The following is a 5,768-nucleotide window of genomic DNA, read 5'->3' as shown; positions in this document are numbered from 1 at the left end:
CGAAAGCAGAAATCCTGAATGCCATTTTCAAAGATTCCTTTACAACGGAAGCAGGTGCGGCTCGTAGTTATGAGCTCTGAGGCGAAACCGTCTCAAAAGATATATTAAGATACATTTCGGTAATGTTTTACAGAAATTAAATTATCAGGATGGATTTCGGATATTTTACACTCGTATTTAAATAATGACAGACAATGCGTTCAAACCGTTGACATCGAATAACGGTTTTCGAACAGACACTAACTAGTCTTAAGGCTGCACCTTGAAATGCTATTAGCTCCTTATAGCAAAGGGTTTGGGAACGTGGCTTCTACCGAGTACAATTCTCATGAACCTTCCAAAGGCTCAATTCGCTTAGCCTGAGGGTGTCCTACCAACATCCACATGATTACCATGTTCTACTGCTTACAACAAAGGGAATCAACTAAGTGGCTGAGCCTTCGCTATTGAATTCCTCTCTCTGTATATGTCTATCATGCTTTTATGAGTCATTAATCGACATTTAATATTAATGTTATGACAGAGCGGAAGATAATTCTTTGTTTTTGGCACTGGCAATTATATCTGCTGTTAATCGATATTTAATATTAATTTTATGATAAACCGAAAATAGTTTTATGTTTTTGGCATTGGCAATTCTATCTGCTGTAGGAAAGGAATGCTAAGTTTGTAAACGTCTTGCTAGAGTGGAGCAGAGTACGGTAATATATGAAAAAGTTGTGTCGAAACTTTTTGCTAAATGTTAAGCTCGACTCTCACCTTAGCAGTCTGGCTTCGTTTATCTCTTGCTTCTGTACTCTGCCAGTCCGACACAGAGCCTCTGTAGGAGAAATGGCGCCTGTCTATTTATTTGTGTTCTGTCCTTGCATAGCCCTGCTTCCGTTCAGTCATCCCGTACGAACGAGAAAACAAGAGAAAGAAGAGATAGAGAAGATCCAACGGAGAGCAGCACGCTTCGTTACAGGATCATTTAGTAATCGCGAAAGCATTACGGAGATGATAGATAAACTCCAGTGGAAGACTCTGCAGGAGAGACGCTCAGTAGCTCGGTACGGGCTTTTGTTAAAGTTTCGAGAATATACCTTCACCGAAGAGTCAAGCAGTATATTGCTCCCTCCTACGTATATCTCGCGAAGAGACCATGAGGATAAAATCAGAGAGATTAGAGCCCACACAGAAGCATACCGACAATCCTCCTTTCCACGAACAATGCGAGATTGGAATAGAAGGGAGAACCGATAGAGGTACTGAAGGTACCCTCCGCCACACACCGTCAGGTGGCTTGCGAAGTATGGATGTAGATATAGATGTAGAAAGGGAGCATTTCAAAACTCTCTCCAGTACATTCAAAGTGTTTGGTAGAGTCGGGTGTGTTTTGATGAATTATTACCAAATCAGACCTCTGATTAGCCAATGCTGGAAACAAATAAGGTCGCCTGATGGAGTGGTCGAGCCACTGCTTTTGTATACATAATAGAGGACAGTTATCTGATCTGAACTTTAGTACAGGAAGAGTAGCGTGTGTATCCTTCCGGATGGACATTTAAGGTGCAGAGGCTTCTTGTAAGCACCACCTTGACATTCCTGCAACGTTCCGTAGCCGTTAAGTAGCTTTCTCGAGTTTCAAGCTCCAGACTGTAAGCTTTGTTAGGGTCACGTTATTTTTTCGGTGATCGAGCAGGTTCTTCTATGTTTCGTGTGGATTTGCATGCAAAATCTTGTATTTTTATATAGTTATCTTTGCCAACCACGTATTGCTACTATGGCCTTCAGAAAAACACGTGCTATTTACTCTATCTCATACCACGGTAGTAACACTGCGTGCGTTGTAATAAGCATAATGACATAGAATTTGCAAATGAAATCTCGTAATTTTAAACAGTTTTCTTTGTGAACGAAGTTTTTGCTACTGTGGCTTTCAGCCAAGCTCATGGTCCTTACCTGTCTCACACCGTGGCAGAACCATAATAGAATGATTGCATTCATTGTGAAAAGCTCAGTGATACACACTTTGCGTGTCAAATCTCGTAACTTTAAATAGTTTTTTTTCTGTGAATCATATTTCCAGTCTGTGGCCTTCAGCCAAGCACATGGTCTGTACTCTGTCTCACACTACATTAGAACCATAATAAAATGATTGCATGTGTACAGTAAGCAGCATGACAAGCAATATGCATATGAAATCTTGCATTTTTGGTTTTCTTTGTGTACAATATTTTAGCTGTGGGCCATGACCCAGCCACATGATAGTTACTTTATAGTTCGTTGTTTTTTTGGAGTTTGAGCAGATAATTGCTAGGATTTTGTTTCACACTACATCAATAGAAAGTTCACATCTTTTTAAGTAGCCGCTTTATATATATATATATATATATATATATATATATATATATATATATATATATATATATGTTCTTTTCTATGGGCACCATCGATATTAGGTTTACAGGTGCAGTATACCAGAGTACAAACGCTATCAGATCCTGCCATCAAGTTACATGTCCCCCAACATCTGGTACATACTAAAGATCTGTAATTTAGCGGGGATCTACTGGTGGATGTTTGAGTAAATGAATGTTTCCTTTTGGAATCCATACATAAGTCTCACTTCCTTACCTCCGATCAGCACTGTGTAATGTTAAATGAAGCATTCACCTTACGGGATTATATTCATCATTAATCTTTTTTGTGCCAACGGCCTTGCCGCAGTGGTAACACCGGTTCCCGTCAGATCACCGAAGTTAAGCGCTGTCGGGCTGGGCTTGTACTTGGATGGGTGACCATCCGGTCTTCCGAGCGCTGTTGGCAAGCGTGGTACACTCAGCCCTTGTGAAGGAAACTGAGGAGCTACTTGATTGAAGAGTAGCGGCTCTGGTCTCGTAAACTGACATACGGCCGGGAGAGCGATGTGCTGACCACGTGCCCCTCCATATCCGCGTCCGGTGACGCCTGTGGGCTGCCGATCATACGGCTGCGTTGGGTCTTCCAAGGCCTGTTTGGACAGAGTTTAGTTTTAATATTTCTTGTGTATTGAATAGTTAATTGAGGCAAAGTATGCTCATAGTATGTCAAGTTTGGTTTTCTTGGAGTAATAAAACAACTCAAATTGAATGAATCCAATTTAGGTGCTAATTAAACCTAATCACTTCTTTCCACATCATATCCTCTATGTAAGCAACTTCAGAGCACTATCTGTTCTGACAAAAGTATTGTACTGATAACAGAAAAGGTCGATTATCTACACTCCTGGAAATGGAAAAAAGAACACATTGACACCGGTGTGTCAGGCCCACCATACTTGCTCCGGACACTGCGAGAGGGCTGTACAAGCAATGATCACACGCACGACACAGCGGACACACCAGGAACCGCGGTGTTGGCCGTCGAATGGCGCTAGCTGCGCAGCATTTGTGCACCGCCGCCGTCAGTGTCAGCCAGTTTGCCGTGGCATACGGAGCTCCATCGCAGTCTTTAACACTGGTAGCATGCCGCGACAGCGTGGACGTGAACCGTATGTGCAGTTGACGGACTTTGAGCGAGGGCGTATAGTGGGCATGCGGGAGGCCGGGTGGACGTACCGCCGAATTGCTCAACACGTGGGGCGTGAGGTCTCCACAGTACATCGATGTTGTCGCCAGTGGTCGGCGGAAGGTGCACGTGCCCGTCGACCTGGGACCGGACCGCAGCGACGCACGGATGCACGCCAAGACCGTAGGATCCTACGCAGTGCCGTAGGGGACCGCACCGCCACTTCCCAGCAAATTAGGGACACTGTTGCTCCTGGGGTATCGGCGAGGACCATTCGCAACCGTCTCCATGAAGCTGGGCTACGGTCCCGCACACCGTTAGGCCGTCTTCCGCTCACGCCCCAACATCGTGCAGCCCGCCTCCAGTGGTGTCGCGACAGGCGTGAATGGAGGGACGAATGGAGACGTGTCGCCTTCAGCGATGAGAGTCGCTTCTGCCTTGGTGCCAATGATGGTCGTATGCGTGTTTGGCGCCGTGCAGGTGAGCGCCACAATCAGGACTGCATACGACCGAGGCACACAGGGCCAACACCCGGCATCATGGTGTGGGGAGCGATCTCCTACACTGGCCGTACACCACTGGTGATCGTCGAGGGGACACTGAATAGTGCACGGTACATCCAAACCGTCATCGAACCCATCGTTCTACCATTCCTAGACCGGCAAGGGAACTTGCTGTTCCAACAGGACAATGCACGTCCGCATGTATCCCGTGCCACCCAACGTGCTCTAGAAGGTGTAAGTCAACTACCCTGGCCAGCAAGATCTCCGGATCTGTCCCCCATTGAGCATGTTTGGGACTGGATGAAGCGTCGTCTCACGCGGTCTGCACGTCCAGCACGAACGCTGGTCCAACTGAGGCGCCAGGTGGAAATGGCATGGCAAGCCGTTCCACAGGACTACATCCAGCATCTCTACGATCGTCTCCATGGGAGAATAGCAGCCTGCATTGCTGCGAAAGGTGGATATACACTGTACTAGTGCCGACATTATGCATGCTCTGTTGCCTGTACCTATGTGCCTGTGGTTCTGTCAGTGTGATCATGTGATGTATCTGACCCCAGGAATGTGTCAATAAAGTTTCCCCTTCCTGGGACAATGAATTCACGGTGTTCTTATTTCAATTTCCAGGAGTGTATATTAAGGGAATGTAGAGAATCTCGCTCATTTATGACATCAAATTTATGACTTATAACTACTATTCATGCAGATTAATAGAATGTTATTCGTTGTGTAAATAAACGTTTTCTCTGCGGGGTACACCTGAAAAGTGAATTTGGCGGACGTAAGTGCAAAATGAGCGACCTCTGACGGCCTTGGCAGCAAATATAGTAAAATTCAAAGAAAGACAGGAGTCATACCACACATCTAAGCGTACAACCTAATCTGAAGGCAGACACAGCAACCTTTCACATAAATGATACAACCTAGCAACACCTTCAACAATGATGAGAGAAAATAATCTCACGAAACTTGTACCGCTACTAAATTGTCGTCCACTTGAGGGTCATGCTGATCGTTGAAGTTCGGCTGACTTCGGGCCGTTATGGAATGCTTGTGCTCGTTGTCATCTTTAGCTACGTAATAATGTCGTTAACTGTAGCAATAAAGAAGGTGTTGCAAAAATAGTGTTGATTCGTGTACGGTATTATGTTTTGCGGTTATTATTATTCAGAAAAATAGCCAGTACGCCTAGAGAGCTAGAGGTCAGTATCCAAGTATCGCAGGAATCATTAGTGAAGGCATATCAACTTTTCTGTTTGTCGGCACAGGACAAAAACTGCCGAGATGTTGCGTCACTGCTGTGCACACATGATTAGATTTGATACCTTTCAGCCGGCCGGGGTGGCCGAGCGGTTCTAGGCGCTACAGTCTGGAACCGCGCGATCGCTACGGTCGCAGGTTCGAATCCTGCCTCGGGCATGGATGTGTGTGACGTCCTTCGGGTAGTTAGGTTTAAGTAGTTCTAAGTTCTAGGGGACTGATGACCTCAGAAGTTAAGTCTCATAGTGCTCAGAGCCATTTTTTTTTATACCTTTCGAGACATTTGCTTAAACATTTGCAAAATTAAAGCTGCCGGTATTTGGTATCCCTAAAGCTGAAATTACAGTAAGTTATATCTCCAAGAAGAATATTCCCGTACAGTTTAATAATACCATCTGCGATATTGAACTATGGCCCGCGTCATTTCCGAAGTTTCAGCAGTTTGCGCATCCCCCTCTATTAGCTGCTAGCAGCCAG

The 5,768-nt window shown here is 45.1% G+C and overlaps 1 pseudogene; it reads left to right on the top strand.

Moving 5' to 3' along the window:
• Positions 1-2,690: 2,690 nt before the first annotated feature.
• On the top strand, positions 2,691-2,808 carry LOC124607803 (annotated as a pseudogene).
• The last annotated feature ends 2,960 nt before the right edge of the window (positions 2,809-5,768 follow it).

The sequence above is a fragment of the Schistocerca americana genome, chromosome 3 (assembly GCF_021461395.2).
Source record: "Schistocerca americana isolate TAMUIC-IGC-003095 chromosome 3, iqSchAmer2.1, whole genome shotgun sequence".
NCBI lineage: Eukaryota > Metazoa > Arthropoda > Insecta > Orthoptera > Acrididae > Schistocerca > Schistocerca americana.
This window is presented reverse-complemented; position numbering and strand designations above follow the sequence as displayed.